This window comes from Cebidichthys violaceus, unplaced genomic scaffold (genome assembly GCF_023349555.1).
Source record: "Cebidichthys violaceus isolate CVI_PGR_0920_01 unplaced genomic scaffold, fCebVio1.0.p SCAF_24, whole genome shotgun sequence".
Classification (NCBI taxonomy): Eukaryota; Metazoa; Chordata; class Actinopteri; order Perciformes; family Stichaeidae; genus Cebidichthys; species Cebidichthys violaceus.
The window spans coordinates 4,707,416-4,729,590 of NW_027176417.1; the positions used below are offsets into that span (position 1 = coordinate 4,707,416).

The 22,175-nt window shown below is 43.0% G+C and overlaps 1 long non-coding RNA gene across 1 annotated transcript in view; it reads right to left on the minus strand.

Moving 5' to 3' along the window:
* Window positions 1–665: 665 nt before the first annotated feature.
* The window catches only part of LOC137878917 (uncharacterized), a 61,884-nt gene continuing 40,374 nt past the window's right edge, over window positions 666–22,175 (minus strand). Inside the window, exon 3 of the long non-coding RNA XR_011103667.1 lies at window positions 666–776. This is a non-coding gene — a long non-coding RNA (uncharacterized lncRNA). The remainder of the gene's footprint in view (window positions 777–22,175) is intronic.

The window sequence follows — 22,175 nt, forward strand, 5'->3', positions numbered from 1 at the left end:
TACATTTAGAATGAAACATTATGAAGACATTCATCTGAGGGGACTCGAAATAGACTGTCAGGAACGTTACACTCATTAGGTTTATGAAAAACAAAAAAAAGCAAATCCAGCTCCCGGCGACTGCCGTCTACTCGCTGAGTGAGTCAGTGTTTGCAGGTCATTCAAGGACTGATCAAAGCGCTCATGACTCACGCAGCTAGATGCAACATTCCCAGCCGCTTCAATCGTCTGGACGCCTCCAAGGACGGCCGGTTATTGGCTCCCGCCCCTCAGCGGGAGTCAAAAATGCGACGTGGGGCCTTTTTATTTGAGGGGGAACAGTGTGATGCAAGTCGCGCTCGATTTCTGGGGTTTAAAAAGGCCATTAGCGGAACAGTTAAAAGGACAGAGAGAGTGTGTGGAATACTGCCATTTCTGTTCACATCACAAAGCATCAATGCATGTTTTAAATACATGACTTACACACTCTTATCCATAAGATTGTCTATCAATAAAAACAGCCCGCAAGCCCTTCGGTGTTCCAGTTTGCCGTGACTCATTCCACAACAAGAAAATATTCCCAACAGCAGCGGAGCAGATCAGGCCACAAAAACAAGTCGCACGCAGTCAACAGGTGACTGAACAACAAGGTGTGTCCGACTCACGGTTTGACGTCCCGTCTCCTCTCCTCCTTGTGGAAGAAGTGTCCCGTGTCGAATGGCGTCCCACTGCACTCGATTTCTGTGGCGCTCGTCTCCTTTGTTGACTCCTCTCTCCATTGCTGCTTAGCTGCACACCTGCAGCACATTGACCACACAGACAGATTGACTAGCTGTTTCAACCAACAAAAAGGACAATACAATTAGTCTGCGTGGTTTGGGGGGTGCGAATACATGCACAAGCGCAGGCTGGTGGTTAAATGGAAGGCGGTGACGCATTCTCTGCCAGCTAGCGCTTGTTGTTAATGTGATCTTTCACCGCGAGCGACTGACATAGCACTCTTGCGGTGTGTGCAGAACGCTGCATTTTCGATGCCGGATACTTGACGAGCTCTTCAGAAAAAAAAAGGCAGACTTTCTCTTCAGCGTGACAGCTAATAGTTAGCGCACTGACAGGTTGTTTTAGAAAGAGGCTCGACAACGACACACAGACATTTTGGGGTTGGGTAATAACGAGTGAAACAGAACATGATGAACATCTATGCAAGGACTAACAACTAAAAATACATTATTATTCTAACATTATGAGAAATAATAAAAACACTATGTATTATCAGTATTAGTAGTATTATTGTGGTCAAAAGCATGAGAATTAGGTAGCGACATTTGAGCGTTTTACAGACTTGTGAGGACTTGTGACACAAAGGGTTTATTAACGAGCATTCTAATTTATTAATTTACTCTTTAATTAAATACTATTTCCATGACAGATATTCACAGTGGTATGGATAGTGAAGGACGCCGTCTTTCATTCCTGCGTTTTAGGGGGACCACGACACCTCGTAAAAAACACCACATATTTGGAATGCAGCCAGCTCTCAGGGTGAAGCTGAAGTTGATTTAGTGAAATACCAGAACTGAAAAAAAAGTAACCTTGCGCGTTCGTGTTTGTTGACAGAGAACCCATCACACGAGCGTCTGATGTGGAGACGCCGTGGGCATGTTGCGCTTTAAAAGCAGAGTGGGTCTATAAAGACACTTTGATGTCCTCTGGTTTGCCCCCAGAGATGTTCAAGCCGGCGCAGAAGAAGGACAGCTTATGTGACGGCTATATATTTGTATTTTTATAATCATGCAGGGGTCAGAATGATGCATGGCTTAACGGAGTAAAATGTTCTGCCCCCGATAGCATCATCCTATAGCGACCTTAACTCCACAGATAACCTGATTGTTTACTCAAGAGTCACAACATGTGTCCGCTCGCGGAGCTGCTGATGCACTTGAATAATACATAAGGTCACAAATCACCGAATCTATTTTTAATGCGAACAAAACAGGCAAAAAATAAACCTATTCTTTTGGATACACCTGGGCAGGTCTTGTGAGCCGCTGTTAAGGGTCAAATTCAAATCTTGACCCTGTCGTGGAGTCAAATTGGTTATTTATGGTATTTTAATCGTCTGATTTTATCAAGACTGCATGGGTATTAGCCTTGCTCGCATTTTATTACTATCTTAATGTGCATGCGTGGCTTTGCATCATAAATCTGTGCCAGCAAAGATGCAGCCTTCGTTACGTCCACTTTCTTTTTACACCTGGACAAGAGGAGGCGTTTAAGCGACCTCTCAGATCAAGTGCAGCCACACTGCAAAGGCCAGTTTCGACAGTGCACGAAATGGCACCCCACACTGAAGCAATAGTGCGATGGAAGCTTTAAGCGGCTTCCTGTCCCTGTCAGAAACGGCTGTGTTTGATACAGCGGTGAAGTCGGTGGCGCCGCTGCATCTTCAAAACAGAGCGAAGGAACCCAGGCGAGCTTGTCATAAGACAACGGCACTTATTCACTCAGCCCCCCGATTTTTCTCTTTCACTTCCACTTTTCTTCAGATAAACAGCTCAATCTAGAGTTGAATGACAATCAGCAGAGCGCTTCTTTCATTCCCTTCCCTTTACAACTTTTGGAGGCCCCCGATAAAGTTGAAGCTGACCAGCTGGTTATCGGAGCTTCCGCGCTTCCACACATATCCAGGGAACCTGTGTGCCATCAATTAAATTTTATTATATGCCTTTAGCAGACGTCCGCCTTCCCGTTTCACAGCCTGTCAGTCATTTCAGCTCGTCTGGCTTTCTGTCAGTGGGTTGCTTTGGTTTTTCTCTCATTTTGTCCATCTGTCGGTCCCTTCATAAGCCTTTCTCGTTTGCTAATTTGATTGCGTGAACGGCGTGATAAAAATCAAATCAAATCAAATTAAGGAAGTAGATGTGAGTTTCCTAAGCCTCAGATGTAACACGCATCACGTCAGGCTGTTTATTCACCGTTGGTGCTGATACCTATAGAAATGAATGTACTGCAATTCAAGTACAACAGTTGTGTTACCTTACTTTTGCTATGTAGCTTACGTACTTAACTATGTCAGAGAATGGAGAACAAAGAATGAACGAAAAACAGAGAGCTAACTCTTCATAAGATATGATACGAACCGTTGTATGAGGATGTGTCGTACCCTTATCCTTAAACACAAACATTTGCAGTTCTAAAGACTAAATCTCATGTTCAGGACACTACTCGTGTCCAAATGCAGGGCCTGGATACTCCAAGGTCTGCATTTCTAGACCAAATACACTATAAGGGTCAAGGTCAAGAAGTTTGTCCCAATTCATGTGCGTAGGAAGGAACTCCTCTTTGTTTTAGTTTGGAGGACACGTGCAGTGAATCCTTTTGTGGCTCTCAGCATCCAATAATCCATTGAGCACCGGCCAGTTAATTAATGAAGCAGTCAGGCAATTCTCCTCAACTCGTAAAGTTTGGAAATATCATGTGAACGTATTCCATTTACCAGGTATTTGCACCCAGGTGGTCATTGATCAGCGGTTTTATAATCGCTTAAACCAGACCAATGAAAAAGCCACTGAGAGGCGTAAATAATGGGGGTGATAAACTCCACAGTTTTGGGCTCGTTAGCAGTGTGGAAATGCTGTTAATCACAAGCTATTACAGGAAATGCAATGTCATACTGTACACCTCTTACTGTAAACTCAGATATCATGCCCTACTTTTGCGGTGGCACCTCAACACCATTGGATGTTTGCTCATAAACTTTTACATGTTTGACATTATGGGTTGACCGAGGCGGCTGGATTGCATCATTAGTTTCAGTCTGTCAGGCTAGACGGTGTCATTTTCAGAGGAGACAGAGAGTCAACCTGGCCTTCAGGAATTTACGAAGGACACGCCTCTGCAAAAGGATCCGGCCCGGGATTTCCAGACAACCTCTGTACACGGGGTGGGACATGGAGCGGCTGGGTCTCTGGTGTGGACCCACCCGAAACACCCCCCAGTAGTACTGTGAAACACTGGCAGTCATTCGGAGGCCGCTGGCTCCTGAGCAACAACTTACTAAGAACGGTTGATAGCGTTTGATAAATGGTTTACATCTCCATAACATTAATCAGTAGATGTAAAAAGTATGAGCTACTTCAGCTGGAAACTAATTAGCTCAGCAAAGCAATGTAGTTATGTATTGTAGTTAACATTTTTATTTTAAAGACATTCTCATTTACCATTCAAAGTCCACGACATGTTTTTAATTGAAATATTGGTAATTTGAGCCATTTTTTTTCTTGTTTTTTTGTTGCCATTATGACTGTATTGTTCTGGCTCCCAAATATACAAGGTCCCCAAATCCCCAAAACTCTACACATCATTCAGGAGTGAGACAAGCACACTTAGCACAACATCATAAATCAACATTAAATAGCAGCTCCAGTGCACTCCCATGACTATTTTGTCAGGGTCATTTGTGATCATGTAATTACACAGCGTCCCGTGCATCAATTTTTTTTTTTTTTTTAAAGAATGATTTACAGTGCAGGGTTCATCTGGCCACATTAATCACTCTCATGTTAATGGGTGACACCGTTGCTCGTCTCCCCCAGGGCCCCGTGGGGCGAAACGAGGAAGACACCCAAGGGCTCCAAATGAACGCCGAGCCATTGCACGTCATTACTCACCGGGGATGTCAATGTGGACGTCGATTGTGAGCAGAATGAAAATGGTGCATTAGTGATGTAAAGGCTGTCATATTGTATGCAGAATTTATAGACGGCGTACGCAACATAAACGGACAGAATCATGACGAATGGAAGCATTGAGATTCCCCTCAGAGTTGTTTTGGTCATTTACCGAGGGAAAAGGTGGCCGCCATTTATCACTAACGCACAGAAATGGACTGTGACTTCATAAAGGCGGTGCTTTTTATTACATTGGAAAGCTGTGGAGCAAATATTACTTGACAATCCTGTACGTGGCGAAACAATAAGAATAAGAGTTCCTGCAAAATCTCTCAGTTGGCCTGGAAGCGATGAAACAGTCGGACTGTATTTTAATGGTGACCACAGAATGAAGGTCTTGGTCCTACAGTTGTTCTCAAGTTAAATGTAATAGTCCCCTCCGCTATACGGATGTGGCGGCAGGTGTACCATCTGATTTGATCAGTTCTGGCTTACAGCTAAATCCCCAGATTGTTTTATCTAAAGAGCAACAACAGAGCCACATAGACACATTGTTCTTTTAGAAATTAATGAATCTTATGCTGTCTTGGTAGCGAGGAGGAGTAATCCTTGGTTGAATAATAGATGTAGTCTTTGAATAAATACCAGGTCTAAATCTTTTTTTTTTTTTTTGGTGTGTGTGTGTAAATGAAGAGAGACAAGCTTGCCATCTGTACTTAATGAGACCCCGCAGATTTTCCATATTTGCTGAAGTGAAATTCTTTTGTTGGGTAGTGTATTAATTGTCTACCCACAGGGAGTTATTAATTAGTTTATATTTGACTAAGTTTTAATTGCCGTTTCCTGAACAGCAGCGAGTTTTTGAGCGTCCCCAGAAGACAGCTGGACTCTCCACTATTAGACCTCTTACCTCTCATATCATGGTATCTAGCAATGACAACACTAACAAACGCGAGTCTGGCCTTTTGACGGTTTGTCATGAGATTTCTGGGAACTGTAGTTCAACACTTCCATCCACTTGAGTGCACCAAACTTGTGTAACCCTTTCAAAAAGAACAAACTATATAATGTTGTGGGTCCTCTTTAGAATCAGTCTTTTGCATTCCATATGCGTAAAAAGGAATTTGTCTTAAGGAGTTGCTGTGCTTTTTAACAAGGACATGGGCGACAGGTTGGGGGGGGGGGGGGGCGGAGGCAGATCTTTCTTCATTAGGGAGACAGGTCTGAGGAAAAAGCTGTTTGTGTGGTCGACATGTTGTGGAATAAGCGTCATCCAAATGGAGGAGAGCTGCTTCCTAATCCTGATGCTCTCGGGGTCCTGGAGGGAGGGCAAGTTGCTGGCAATGATTTTCTTCACTGACTCGGTGATGTGATGCTCTCGATGTCTTGCGAGAGAGAAGTGCAGCTGATGTAAGGCCTCCATTTCAGATCTTGAAGGAACTGTTTCCACAATGTGAAGCAAAAAAAGAGGAATTCTTCCCTCATCTCCACAGGTCTTGTATTTAGGGCCCGTGTTGTTCTGGCTGAACCAGAGAGACGGCTGTTTCCCTTTATTTTGCACACTGACCCTTCCCCATCATGTGATGAACAACCGAACAGTTGTGCTGTCATAGAAAGGTCTTTGAAAGGTGTAGCCACTGGTGTAGAAGGAGCAGCGGGCCACTGCTGTGGAGGACGTGTTCAACATTTGCTCTTCAAGCTTCACTCGTTGTGTCTCACCAGTTGGGAGGCTGGTGATCCACCAACAGATGGGATTGGACAGAGTCTGCTGGGAGGGCTTGGTATTAAACCCAGAGCTGAAGTCCACAAACTGTGTCTTGGCGTTGGTTCACGGGCTGTCAAGCTGCTGTCGGGTAAAGTGCAGGCCCATAATAACAATATCTTCCACTAACCTGTTGGCTCTGCAGGCAAACTGCTGTGGATCCAGGGGTCAGTGATGGATGTGATATAAGCACTACAAGTCTCTGAGAAACTTGTATGACCACAGAGGTCAAAGCGAAAGGTTCCTCTGCTTCTTTTTGAAGAAGGCAGACAAGCAGCGTTTTAGGGACTGACTGAAGATGCTAATAACATGAAAGCTGATATTAGAGGCACTAAAACCGTTGTACATGTATTGGTTTCATGCATTTAGTTTGTATTGATACATCTAAAATTTGACTAGAGACAAGATTTTGCATTTTTATACCATTTTCTGTCTCTGGATAATTGGTCATTACACCCCTCGTGATTATAGTACTCGTCTCTCGTCCTTTACCAGCTTTCCATCAAGTTGAAGAGCGGTAGACAATCAAGTCCTTGCCGGCCAAAAGCCCCATCCACATCCAATTGGTAATTTGATGAAAAACCAAATGAGTTTGGTCATACTGTGTTTTACCTCTAAAAATATCCTGATATTGAGATGGGAACAAGATCGTAATCACTAAAGGTCCATTACTGGGTGTTTTTCAACAGATTCCTTGAATAATCTGTTGAAAATTGAAGGAATATTCAAGCTGAAATTGCAAACATATTGCTAAATTAGCATTGTGCATTGCATTAGCCACCATAATCTACTGGGCCAGACCAAGAAAGGTTATTGAAATGAGGAAAGGTGCATATTATTGCTCATCATTTCTATTTTTCTTTTGATAGAGAACTCATGTTTTTTCTTCGATTGAAAGTTACAAAGTGTCATTTTAAAGCTGGGACGTTTGTAGTTGAATGAATGTTGAAAGCAGCGAAAATAAGAAAGAGAAATCCTTATTATAACCATGCCTCCCAGCCTCTCAACATGGGAGTGAAGCCCAATCCATAGTCTATAATTAAAGAGGGGTAGCGTAGGTTTTTGTTGGGGCCCCATTCCTATTGGTGAGTTCCAGGCATTAGGAAACTGGCAACGTATCACCAGGCTTTGAAGATTGCACTCCTATTTTGTTAATATCCATGGAAGCACATTGCTTGCTAGTGTGAGCTATATTTGTCACAATTCAAGGATTCACGTATTCTGAATGCCAAGCCAGTCCTGTACTGTATAACCGCCATAGAATAGGAAAAACGCAGCCTTTTGAGGTTAATGTGCAGCTTTTTGGAAGTTGGCACATATCTGAAAACAGATGGAAGAGGTTGCGGTTTGATCTGTAGAGGTGGAAACCAGTGGAGCTTAATGCCCCCTTTACCATCAGCCAACAGCTAGTCCAGACCCGTATGCCTGATCAAATTGAGAGCCATGGTAAGAATCAAAAGGTCATTTCAGTCACAGTGCAGGGATACCGTGTTTGTAAACCCCGCAAGATCTCAGTGGGCGGTGTTACGCAGCGCTAACAGCCATGGCAGATAGAAGCAGGTAATATATAGCATACCCTGAATTATACCATCAGTCCGCTCACATGGAAAGCTCCCACTGGAGTTCAGTGCAGAAAGTCCGGCTAAAGCCACATCTCAGTGAACATTAAAGTCCCACTAGCCTGTGTCCTGGCCAATGCAGACAGCTCATCCATCTTGTTAGCCAGCACCTCCACATTCCCTATGACAATAAATGAAAGTAAGGCTGTCTTCTTTTTTTTTTTTTCTTCCATTTTTGCCCTATATTGTCTTTATCTCTCACCTCCTCCGCCACAGTCTCTTTAGTAACCCAGCGGCTCACTTGGTAGATTCTGTGGGCTGCAGGTGGCCTAATGGCCTCAGGGATTCAGCACCAGAGCACATCCCAGTTGCACCTCACTTACAATTTGTGACATTCAAGCAGTAGAAATTGTATAGAAATGCTATTTGTGTGGCATTTCTTCTAAGCATGCTTCAGGGTCAAATGGAGAATAAGAAAAATAGAGTAATTAAAAGTAATGGAGAGCCAGTGCAGCGGTCTTCAATTAGTTTGGCACCGCTTTGGAAAAAATACATGAAATGTTGAGGGTTTCTTAAGGAGATTAGTTTCTAGCAAAGGACTGTTTTAATAAAAAAAAAAAGCCAAGGCTAAGTTGGACACTGTCCAGGTTTTTTACATTGTAGGCAGAGCAAAGAGGGCTCATGTAAGACCATGAGTAGCTGTAGAACATCTGAGCCCCTATGGGCACGGGCTGCAGACAGGAGATGATTAGAGATCAGACAAGCAGTTCTGTGTCCCTGGTGAGGGAATATTCAGGTTTGACCAGTGCCTTTTTAAGAGCAGACATTTGCAGGAAGGTTTTGTGGCTGCGATGAGGGGCCTCGTATGACAATTTGCTGCCAGGGATCACACCGAGATGCTTAGAGGTCCGGGCAGGACTCACTATGTTGTTGTCACAAAGGATAAGCTTAAAGCGGCAGGCAGACATTCAACTTGATATGTCAACGCTTCAAGCAAAGACCTGTGCGTCTGCGGGAGAGAGAGGATGATGGCAAAGTAGACTTTCGTCGGCAGTGTGAGGACAAGAGAAATTGTGAAATGTGTGACAGAGCAAAGACGTCTACTGGAGGACAGGGATAAGGTAAAGGAGGAAACCCTAGGGAATAAGTGAGAAGGGTGTAAAGTAAAGGCACGGACCCTTCTATGATTTGAGGGGTCAAACTATCCGAGGTCACCGTGAGGCATCTGAAAGTTCGCAGTGCATCGCGCCCCAATGAGGAAGGGAGAGCAGAGTCTTTAAAGAGCAACCATTTCATTGAAGGATTAGACAGCTGATCGGTTCATTCGAAGCGGCACATTCAGGCTTTCTTTTTTTTTTTTTTTTTTTTTTTTTACAAAGAAGTGAAAAACAAACACCCACCCACACAAGGACCAGATGCTACATCTGCAGTACAATATAAATGCTGCACTTAGCAACTATAGCAGAAATTAATGACAGAGATGCAACAAAGCAGTGGAATGTGGCGACTGATGTTCTTATGTCTTGTGCTGCAATCATGTGGTTACATAACAGGAAAGAAAAGGCACTTCAAAGTTTGAATTCACATTTGCTGTTGTAAAGGAAAAGTTGAATCCAACTGTACTGAGAGAAGAGACGGCTATAACGGCAGTGTTACGGTATTTGCAGCTGCGGTGCCGTTTTTCGGGACAGTTATGGCCGACTTCCTGTAGCTGCCTCTCAAATTGATTGACAGCTCTTTCATTTAGCAGACATCCATTTGACATCAATTAAATCCAAGGTTCTGTTTTTGATGGTGTTAAAAGGTTTGTTTCCATTTTCATGTACAAGCGTCTGAAAGGCACACTCCCCAGTATGTGATTATACTGCTTCTATATATCGTCATGTATACCAATTGGGCCTTTGGCACGCGGCCTACTTTGATAGTTGTCACATCATCTTCTCTACAGCATGTTCCCTGAATAATGATGAGAAATGAAATACATTAACTGTAGCCAAAGGCAACCATAGTAATCCCCATAATTTCCCCGTGTGTCATCTGCTACTTACAGTGTTCCCTGACCTGTGTGAGGACTACTGGGTTAGAGCTGACAAACCATGTCTGTTTAAAAGCTGCGTTAGAATACGGACGGCAGTTAATGGTTAATGTTTGTCATGCATTACTTTAATACTGTCGTTATGTAACACTGTCTTGAAAACAGGCTAATTTAATAATGTTAGGACATTGTTGCTATGTCATATCAGTATCGGGGGGGGGGGGGTATAAATGAATCAACATATGGGTTATTTTTTTGGATTCATGCTGAGGTTTAAATCTGTGTTTCCGTATTGTTTTAGATCTCCTTAGAGTTGGATTTTAATGGACACAGTTTTACACTGGACTTTTCAGATTCATACTTGTATTTAGTTTTTTTTTTACTATTGTTGAAATGAACACCTTAAAGGGAGTAGTTTGACCTTTTGGAAAATATCCCGAGTCACTTTCTTGAGAAGGCTAATACCACTATCACGTCTGTATGCTAAGCTCAGCACAAAGACTGGAAGCAGAGAGCTTCCTGGATTCTCCACTGGTTGTCTCGCAAAATACACTGCATTCATGAATAAAAGATAACAAAATACTTTTCAGATTTTATACATAATTCCATGAGCTTTTGCAAGCTTTTTGCCAGAACACTGACAACATCCACTGATAACTACCTGGGAGTGATTTGAGTTCCACTACTGAGAAAATAATTGCATCACTCTCAAATGATGCTGTGTGAGGACCTCCCAGACCTTATGGTTTTGTCAACACATAACAATCCCCTCTTATTTTCCCAGAGCTACCTCATTATTAAGATATAATATGGCATTATATACCAGCAGCGGTGTGCTGATTCAATGGATAGTCCTCGCCGAGCTCAGCAAGGAGCCTTAAAAGCTGCACAATACAGCCCCCATTACATTTCTCCTAATTATCTTTGGCTGGAGTGGACTGGAAACTGATAAAGCCGGCACCATGTTTAGAACACTCTGGGAAGGAGAAGGCCACTGAACGAGTAAGCACTTTTGTTTCTCATGAAAATCAAGGCCAAGGCTCTCAGCCTCAGATTTGGTCGATTGTGTGGAAGGCTTTGAGTGGGTTGGAGTGGCTTTGAGTGGGTTTGAGTGGGTTCGTGTGGCGTCTTATACAATTTTAGTTTCACAACATCACGTGCAAATGTAGGTGATCATCGGCAGCATTGCGTCAAAATTTGTGATACAATTTTCAAATTTACAATTAATGACAAAGACAATCTGCAGTTAATATATTCTCATTACAGAAAAAGGTACTGAGGTGCAAGTGAATACCAAACATGTCACAAATAAGCGTTAATCCAATTTACCGTGATGGATGAAAGAAAGGTATTCTTTGTTAATGAATCTACTAACAATGATAGTCTTTTCTAATTTCTGCCACTCAATGTTCAAACCTGTACTTGTACAAATTGTATTGTACTTTAGAAATGACGGATCAAGTCACTTCCGCCTGCATAAGAAGAGACAACATCCAGTGACGCAGTCCTAATTGATCCGCTGAACGTGGCAGCAGTCGTCTTCCCTCCCTCTCTGCTCTCCAGCCCTGGGTCTCACTTTTCTTTTCTCTTTTTTTTTTATTCTAAATTGAAAATAGGGATGTTTGTCAGGATCCTGTGAATCCAGGCTGCACTCTCTGCTCACGCCAACTATGGAAATAATCGAAACCGTGTCACCAGAGCCGGAGAGGTTAATCTTTGCAGACAGGGAGTGGGCAGTGCAGCAGAAGCGATAGACTTTGGAGTTTACTGCCCCGCTATTTGTCATACTAAGCCTTTGCTTTAGACAAGGCAACTGGACACCTTGATCCGCTTAAATTAACTGTCAACATAAATGCAGCGCTGGTGAAAAAGAAATAAATAGGAATAGAACACCCCCACACCGTATGCACCCACGGCGTCCCATAAAAAGAGGTGCTCTTGGACGGAAAGGTCGAAGCTGTGTGGACTGCAGGAGTTAAGACAGCTCTCAGAGATGAGTTTGAGATCCATAACAAGCCCTTAAGGGCTAGAAACCTACAGAACTTGACCTGAGCCCCCACAGACTTCCCTCCACTGCACGTAATTGGAAAAAAAATAATGCCTGCCAGCACACCAACATAGAGTGGTTAATTCCACAACAACAACAATAGGAAAAGGCTTACGGGGGCAGAGTGCTTACGACCATGTAAAGCAGATGAGAACATATTGCCGTTGATCCATATTGTCAATAGAGAGATACAGTCTTGGGCAACTTATGAACTGGAATGTTACAACGCGCCTCAGCAGGTGGCGTTTCCATCAGTCATCTTTAAGAGCCAATTAACTTGACATGAAACAATAAAAAAATGAAATAAAAATGAAGAAACAATAAAAATCGACAGTACATACGGTATGCTGACAGGTGAAAATATTTTTTAACAAACCATATCTGAAGATTATGCAGAAAATATGCTTTATTATTTCAAGACGCACTGCTGCAGGAGTTTGGAAAGAATACTACTTGTATAAATCAGATCACATAACATTAAAGGTAAAAGCTCTCTCTGAGTGAATATCTTTGTTGCCATAGTTATCCCAATGGACTTTCCAACACCCTCAAATCAAAAATCTTTTGAGACCCACGTTCTGAATATATCATTGTGTGCTTTTACATCCTCTATCCTTCAACCATGAGCAGGATTTTTTTCTGCGTAAAAAAAAAAATCCCCATAGGCATCATTTCAGCGTCCATGGCCATGTTCAAAATCCACTGTGGATTTTGAACAATAGAATTATTTTTTTCCTTTTCTGAATTTTTTTTCAAAAGAACTGCTTTCATAGGAAAGTGATAGTCCAACCACAGCAGGGCGCACCTTTCCCCTGTTTGTTTACCAACCCTCTGCGTCTGGTAATCAACGATGAACAAAAAAAAGAAAACACATTCAAAATGCACTCAGCTGCCTTCAGACCTTTGACTCTCCTCTTCCACATAAACGCACCTCACTGCGGATACCTAGGTTCTGATGGGTAGATTTTTTTTTTTCGGGCTTCTGTTCACTTCCCCTTAGGCGTTTTGTGCAAATCTCCTGAACTCCCATGCTGTCAAGAGTTTTGAGTTCCAGGAGAGACTCCTCTCCATCTGCCCGGCGCTCTCCAGGTGGACCGTTCTGACATTTTGCTCAGTCACAAGGCAAATAGCAGCAGACAGGGAGAGGGAAAAGTGTGGACATGTGTTTACGGTATCGCGCCATCTTGCCATTTTATATAACCGTAGCCTTATATCAACTCGACCTTGCATGTTTCAAAGTTAGCCATTATTGCAATTTACTCCAGTCAGGGACTCCGATATTGACTTTCTTTGGTGAAATATAATCTTTTAGCGTCTGTATCATGAACCCTGCAGTCTGTTTTGTCCCCTGAACGTCCCTGAACTAAATGGCTACATTTCAATTTCAACTAGCAAAGAATTGTGTACATGTCTGCATTTATTTTTGTCGAAGTCATAACACTGTTTTGTGGTAATGCATTTCTGAATTCCCCAAACTTATAGCTGCATTACTATATGACAATGATTGTAAGTCAGTTATATGTTTCCTAGTGTCAGAGTGCAAAGCATATTTTCAACCAGTAATGTACAGCATGCATGATTTGATGCATTTGCCTTATTTCGTTTGCTGGTCTAGGACACAGAGGCTATAGTTTATATTCACTGTAGCTTACAAATGTATATTATGTACTTTTTGGAAAGCTGAAAAAGACATTTCAGAGAGAAGGCTCTAAAATACATGTTTGAAGGATACATGCAGGATGTCAAACTGCATCGGAAAGAGGTAGAGAAGATAAAAGATAGAAGCTAAAGCCTACGGACGACGTGTCAAACTGAACCCTCACATCACCTGACAATGAAATTAAGGAACAACTCTGTTCTTGTAACGCTGTTACAATAATTAAAACGTAGCTAAAGTTTTAGAAACGTTAAGAAAACTTGCATAGAACAAAATTTAATGGATAAATAGATAAAGCATCAAATCTGGCGAAGAAGAGTTATCCTCACTCGCGAGCGCAACATTTTTGGATCCTACACTTCCCAGGGTGCAACTCAGTGTAGTCATTGAATCCCCCCTGCCTGTAAAACATATTTAAATGTACACACCCCAACAAAATGCTTATGGATACGAGTGCATTTTGTAGATATTGTCGACTTTCAGACGACATAAAAACAACGTGCACTGGGGGAAATGGATGACTTTCACTTCACTTAAATTGTAAACTTCTTTTGAACTGATGCTGGCACATTGCCATATTATACATTCCATGTGATTTATCTCTTCAATTAAATCCGTATAGCAACTTATCAAGAGTGGAGCAGCACTGTGAGAGTGTGAAAGGAAGTTTTTTTTGTTCAAAGTGATGCTTCATGTAAATTCTCTTTCCCTCATGAGTCAAACTTTGGCTGGGGTCGGTGTCTGACCTCTCCTCTGCTTGCGTCAGACTGGCCCGATTAAATCGAAACACATTTGGGGAAAAAAAAAAAAAACACTGTGGGTCCAACTGAGTCTTCTTCTACCTTTTTATTTTATTTTACTGTCATGAAGCCAAGAAGAAATAAGGTAAAGCTTTTCAGATTACTATGGTGAATGGTGGTTCCTCACAGCAATGATGCTTGATGCTTTTCACAATAAGAGCTCCGTGAATTTATAATCGCTTTTTGCAAGATGAACACAGAAGTGCTGCATACGTTTGACTATTCCGAACTGTTAACATAAAGCTCTACGTTTGCTTATATTTGCAAGGGAGTTACATTGTTATTGCCCTGAAAATACAAGCAATTATGTATCCTATCATTAGAAATCTTACTGAGTCTAACAACTAAATAGCCAAACAAGCAAGAATGAGAGAGCTCGCCTGAATATTGTGTGAATATTGACTTGTTTACAGCTCTGGGGGAGAGCTACACAAAAACACACACATCTGATCAAGAAACACAAAAGCCGTGACGGCTTTCAAAACCCTAAACATGCATTGTGTGTGTCTTCTCATAGCTTGTATGTCTTTGTCATGGAGGTTTTGTTTGAAGTGGTTGTTGGTTTTTTTGCACACGTTTGACTTGGCTGGGATTGAGGCTTCTGCTCCGCTCAGCTGGCGATTTTGACTCAAAGCGTGCTGAGAAAGTGTTTGGTTGATTTGCAAACATGTTTGACTTCCAAACAAATCTGACGGCCTGGATACGCCACAGCATCACGGTCGTTCAAAAGGAATCATTTACGGGGGCGCCTCCATCCATCCCCCTGGGTTTTCGTCATCAAGCTCCATATTTATCCACGGATGAAACTACCCCTATCGATTAAAGCTTAAGTCCCGTCATTAAACTCGATAATGCAAGAGGTGACTTACCTCAACAGTTACTGCTGTTCACATTTTGATCATTTATTCATCGCGCTTGAGGGCTTTTGGGGGAATGTAGCAGAAAGGAATAACAGAAACCTGGGTGTTGATCATCAGGAGTGAGGAAGAAAAGCACTAGGACTGCACTGCAACGACAGTGGTGGTGGTGGTGGTGGTGGTGGTGGTGGTGGTGGTGGGGGGGGGGGGGGGGGGGGGGGGGGGGCAGACTTTAGAACACTGCTGAAAAGAATCAAAATCTCACAGGAATCAAGTGGGAAACTCAAAGTTGTGTCCTGTTTCGCTGCCCTGACAGTGCCGCTGGTATATGCTGTGATATTTGTCTGAAATGACTGTGGGTAAATTTCAAGGATGCATACGAGCAGGGCTGATTTTATTCAGCAAGGGTAGGCAGTAAAACACGCCGTACGGGTGGAGGAGTTCTCAAATTGTTTGCGGCAACCTCATAAAAAGATGGGAAATTGTGTTGGTATTTCAGCCGATACGCCGAGCCAAGGTGAAGGACGTGGTTTGGTTGGAGCCACAACACACAGACGCTGCCAGAAGCAATCGCCTTCATCATGCCATCGCTCTTTGCCGTGGCGCTTGTCTCATGGATCACCATATGTAAAAACAAGGTTATGTTAACAAAACGTGTGATTGAAATCCAAGATCTCTTCACCAACACAATGTAAAACATGGATCATAACCTCAAATCTTCTATTTACAGTAGCTTCCTGTCTGTCAACCTACATTCCCCTTGGTGGGGCATGATTGTATTATAGATGAATGCTGCATTCCTTTGACTGTATTTAAATGGATGGAATTGAAATGAATTTGAATGTGTGCAGATGCATCAGCCAATGGAACAAGTCACCATTGCTGTTAATTTAGTTCTTTCAGCAAATAAATCCAATCTTTTTTTTTGTGGGATGAAATAAAAGAATATTGGAATGCTACTGATTGATTATTTCTGTTGCTGTTATTATTGTTTCTCCTGGCTGTTGCCGTCCAGCTCGAGCACAAAGCGGTGCCAGACAAAGCCATCTTTGATGATAGAATCAGCCCCGTGGAAACATAAAACACAGCTGATAAAACAACACCGGCATGGGAATTTCCAAAGAGAGAGAAGCGGACGGTGGCAGCGAGTTCAACAAAAAAAAAAAGAACAAAAAAAAAAATGTTCAATGGACTATGGAATCGTGTCATTAGAAGTGGATTGTGCCATTTGCAGTGCTTCAAAGCCTGCGACGTGGCTTTTAGGGTCACAAGATAAGTGTGGCGGAGCTCCGGAGTGTTTGGGAGAGAAGAGGATTGGTGCTATTTAGGTATTATGCTGAAATATTTTCCTGCGAAGAAGTCGCCTGTGCGTGCACTTCCTTTTGTTTGTGCCCTCGTTGTTCTGTTATTGTTCTGATCATGTTGTCTTGTTTCTTTTTTTGCTTTTCATTTCTTCTTTGCCTCCTTATTTTCTCTGGATGAAGGGGGGGGGGGGGGAGAAACAAACGGAGTGACATCGTAATTAAACTCGGACCACGTAGCGGTCTGAGGGGGAGCGCAGACTATTCCAATCTGATTGTGATTAAAAATGAGAAAAGACGGACGGATGATAAACAAGCTCCCCGGAGTTTAACTGCGGATGTCAGATTCGGTGATGTCCATATTGTTTTCCATTTGGCTTAATCAAATGTCAGCGGCAAAGCTTTGGGATTTGTCCGACGTGGCCTCGCTCCTCCAACCTCCAACAGTGAAAGAGTGAAGCATAATCCTCCCCACTTGTTTATTATTGAAAAAAACACCCTCAAATAAGGATTTTGGAAACACTTGAACAAATTGTTTACCGCACAAAGCAGGCACCCCTCCTCCGAGCGGCGAACCGAGGCACTCAGGAGTGAATGGAAGCAGCGCCGGTGTGAACGCGACTCTCGCCAACATAATAGCCTCTCCACAAAATTGCACTGTTGCAAAGTATGTAATTAGAATAATTGGCGGCGAGGGCAAATGTTCGGCGGCTTACATACTCTTTGGATGTACATTACTTTATCGAGAGGCTGAAGCAGGGACTTGGAAATGCCACAAGGAGCAGTGAAAAGGTCAACCACTCCAATGTTTTCCAGTGCAGGTAAGCGAGACTCTGCTGGGTGCTCGTGATGCACGTGTGCATTAAGTGTTATGTGCGTTGTCCCCGTTGTATAGATAAGAAAATAAATTAGAGAAGAAGTAACCAACGGCTTAAACTGTAACGCTGAATGAAATTCAAATTGACCCACATGTACACACACCGTCTACGTGGCTTTTTTCATTTTTCATTTTGTTTAATCCTGAATCTGTCACATCATTTGTCAAACTAGACATCTTGAATACATACACGTTCTCATTCATGTGTAAAAATGTCATAAAATATAATTTAATCATGCTGGATAATGTAATGTTAATATGGTTCCCATACCAAGCTTTATCTGTGTTTTACAAACACATTTTTAACAAATTAGAGACGTTTTTGATTGCAGTTGCTCTTAGGTTACAAGTGCTTTCTGTGCGTCAGTGACTGGCTGCAGATCAGCAGTCTCAGATACGATGCGGCGAGTCGGAAGGCCCTTGATGGAGTACAGCTCTCCTGTGTTCACTCTTGGTAGACTCCATTACTTCTCCATATATAGACGGCAGTAGCGAAGAGGATCCCCGGCAAATTTGATCAGCAAGATTACAAACCGCTGCGTACTAGATCATTTAAACCTCATCTCTGTTGCCTGCAACGACCACAATACATTACTCCCCTCCGCGCCCTGTGCATCTATCAGTCCCCAGCGCCTGCAGGTCTCCAGAGATCAGATGAACGAAGAGGGAAGAGCTCGCTGACCAAATGGGGGTCCTGACCCCGACGGGGTCAACGGAATCCGAAGGCACAGCCAGCGGCGTCCAAATGATGCTTTGAATGGGCCGCAGATTCATCAACGCGGCAGTGGGCATGGAGCCGTGGCCTCGATGGAAGCTGTCTGTAATGATAGACGGCCGTACGAGTGTCTCGGAGCCCTCGGAGAGTGCTCGGCCCCGCTCTGCACATTGCAGAAGGACACATAATCTATTGCTGTAATTGGACACCAGCAAAGGGGAAATCAACGGTGGATTTGTGGATTGGATAAACCGTACCGGCGGGAGATTTATCACAACCGGTTCTCCGGATCTATGTAGAATTGGTAACATGTGGTCCTTGTGCATTTGACACGCGCTTTTATATCTATCACGTTGACGTTTCCAGAAAAAAACATCAATGGAAGTGAACTCAAATGGGACATCGCTTAACTCGAGGCATGTAAAAGGGCCACACGTGTGTGTGTGTTTACTACATCTCAGCACATTTCTCATACAGTTCTATGTCGATGACCATATTCTAAAGAGACACATGGACCAATGGACCATGGATACAAAGGAGTGAGAGGTTTGACTCAGAACCCTGTCAGTGGGAGAGCAACGATAACTTTTGCTCACAATTCGCCAAAAACACCAGCATAACCGTTTAGCGTGCTCTCAAAAAATAAAATCTGAATATCCTCTCAACGCACTATCTTGATGTTGCCGCTGTGTAAAGCCCCGGCATTATCTCATTTCAGCCAACCGTTGCCTCGCTCTCGTCTCATTTGCATGTTGGCCCTGTTTCAGTCTTAATGCTGCACACATGTTCAAGGGATCCAAACAAAGGGGGGATTTGGATAACTGCTCTCAATTATTTGTTTATTTGCTCAGACTCGTGACCAGATCCGCTTCATCAGCCTGACCTCTCTGTGAGAACACCTGTGCTAGCAGTTTAGCTTAGTGTTAAAATGCCCCCCCCCCACACCCCCACCCCCTCTTCCACTCTCACTCCTGACTTGTGTTGTTTTTAATTTAAAAGGGAACAACCTTAGTGTGTTATGGCAGCATAAAAGAAAAGAGCAATTTAGTTTTGCTACCCTCAGCCCATTCTCTGGAGAAACAATTATCATTCTTTACTGTGACTTTTAAGAGCTGCTTGAGGGCCAGGCAGAAACAACGACAAGGACGTCTCCCCCGTTTGTGGAATTGTGTGAATATTATATTTGCTCCCTGCTGAGAAGTTGGGACTACGTGACTGATTTGCCTGCTCTGCTCGGCTTCGCCACGCCAGCCTTTCGTTCCCCGCATCTCCAAACATGCTCTTTGCAGCTGTTTGAGTTAATGCTGTCATTAGACTATTGGATCCTGTAGCCAAATTATAATGTGATCTCCCGCATCATCTATTCTTCTCTTCCCTCCGAGCTGATGAATCGCTTAAGGTCAGACTATCAAATTAGTGGATCCCATTACTCCCCAGACACTAATGGCATCTTTATGAAAGGAAAGATATGTAATCTCTCCAAAAGCCTTTTGGAGACCAAACAGTTTGTCTGTAGATGAAATGTGAGTGCAGTGCTTGGTGAATTGTGAATGCGGAGGGGCGTGCGCCTGTACGTGCCAAACCCAGTTTCACTTTCATTCACGCACACACATATTGTGCAATGTTTTTAATCCATCTAACTCTGCTTGTATTTGTCAATTATTGGATATCTCATTTTCTAACGGCGAAAAAAGAAAAAGAAAAAAAAAGGACAAATGACAAAGCAACCACGAATCCTGATCAATAAAACGGGCTGAGTCAACCAAGCTCCAGTCAACTGACCACATAATTAAAGTTGTTTATTCTACTATGTAAACTGTGATTTGAGGACACATTTCAGTGGAGTCTCACCTAATTAATCCACGTTTGCCTGCGTTGGGCCTGGAGACCTGCCAAGGACAGTTTTGAAGGGACAGGGGTCACCAAATGATTCCATAGTGATTAAAAGGATACAGCTGGTAATATTACATCATTAATTGTACCTCATTTCATATATATTTGTTGATGATATGTACTATCGTCGGCATATCCCATGAAAGGACCAAGTCGAACAATGACCTGATTGCTTGATTCTTTAAAGTGTAGCCAAAGCCCAGTGTAGCGTCCTCCTCTGTGCCCAAGAGCTCCACTGTCGTCCAAACACGACTAAAGTAAAAAATACTCACTAAGGCACCAAATGTGTATTCATCCGCAGCTAAAAATAGCCCCAAACAAATGCACTATTTAGCCCTGTTTTAGTAAGGTGCGCTACAAACGACGGTGTCCAGCTGTTTTAGTATATAAGTGAGCCTTTTTTTAGAAAAATTAAATATATGTGATGCAATGGGTTCACATATAGGGAGACATATATTGAGACGGATAAATTGTTCTTTCAATGCCATCTTTATCCTTTAAATTGAGTTTGATTTGTCGTTATTGTCTCATAAAAAACTAAAAACCTAAAACAGAAAAGATCAATAACAGGTTTTTATTGTGTTTTATTGTCTTTTGGGCAACTTTGAATGCAGTAACTGTACCACAACTGAGCCGTCCCGTTTTCTTAGAACCCGACATCCTGCACTGCCACCCGAGAGGCCAACACGGGGTGACTTGATCCGGGACCAGGACAGAAATCAAACGGCTTGGCTTCAGGGAGAGACCCCCCGGACTGCTGCAATGGAAGTCCATCACCGGGTCACAGCCTCAATCCGTCACTGTCGGCTGCTGCTATCAAGAGCGGGTCCAAGGAGGAGGCGGGAATGACTCAGGACTGCGGTGCTCCGGTTCACTCTTTGGGGTCGGACGCGTGATGAATCTGTTGTATTTTTTTTCTTGTCGAGTGCCCTCATTAAATCTACACCAGCCACACGCCAGACGATGCAGTTCGAAGAGGAGCTGCTTTGAGACAATCCGAATGTGAACCGCAAATCAATTTTGAAGCACAAGTCCCTAATATTGTCATAACATGAATATTAATGTGATTTCCTCCTGCAAATATAGTGGCATGTGCTTCCTGGGAGGCAGGTATGCGAAGAGACTGAGTCTTCGCCAAGACTTGCAATGGAACAGCTTAGTGCACTAAAAAGAACCTCCCCCCCACCCACCCCCACCTCCACCATCTGCAGTGGAGGTCCAGGTTATAACCTCAATCCCTCACTCTGAGGTTGGAGACAGACTGTGTTCACTTTCCATTCAGCACCTCTTATGTGCTCTGAATTCAAACTGGAAATTGCATCCCAGGAACCTTGAAGTATTTGAGTTAATCCAGACTGAATATACACCTTCAAATATATTTTTTTTTTCACCTGGCATCTGCTTGATGCCGCATTTTAAAATATATTTAGATTTTATTGGCAGCAGTTTGTAACTTTGCACATGTCGTACATCAATGGTCTGTTTTAACCACCCACCGCTGCTCTCAATTAAGGGCTGTGCAATCACAGTGCAGCACTGTATTTCACTTTTGGCCATGTCCACTTGTTATTTTGGCTCTTCTTCCAGCCTAGGGAAAGGATTAGCTGTGACGGGGGGGTGAATCCAGTTACTTCCACTGGGGCAGAAAGGTTCCTTTTTGGATTTCGCTGCAGACTCTGCAGACCTTTCTCTCAGGGCTCGAGCGCCAATTCTGACCTTACACGAGGTGAAAGCGTTGCCAGGTATCTTTTTTACCTAATTCTTTATTCTGACAATTCTGCCTATTATGGAATGTCCTGAAAGGGGCATGCGAAAACTAGACAAGCTAAGCTAAGAGGCTATTTGTCCTCTTCCAAAAAACTTTTTGCTCAACCCTTATGTCTTTTTATCCAGAAATGACAGCGGCGACCACAGGATCAAACACAAAATGCTGCTAATTATATTCCCGGCAGTTCCTGCAGGCTTCGAACTAGTGACCGTTATTAAATGATAACAGCCAGCTGTAAATACTCAGGGCATCGAA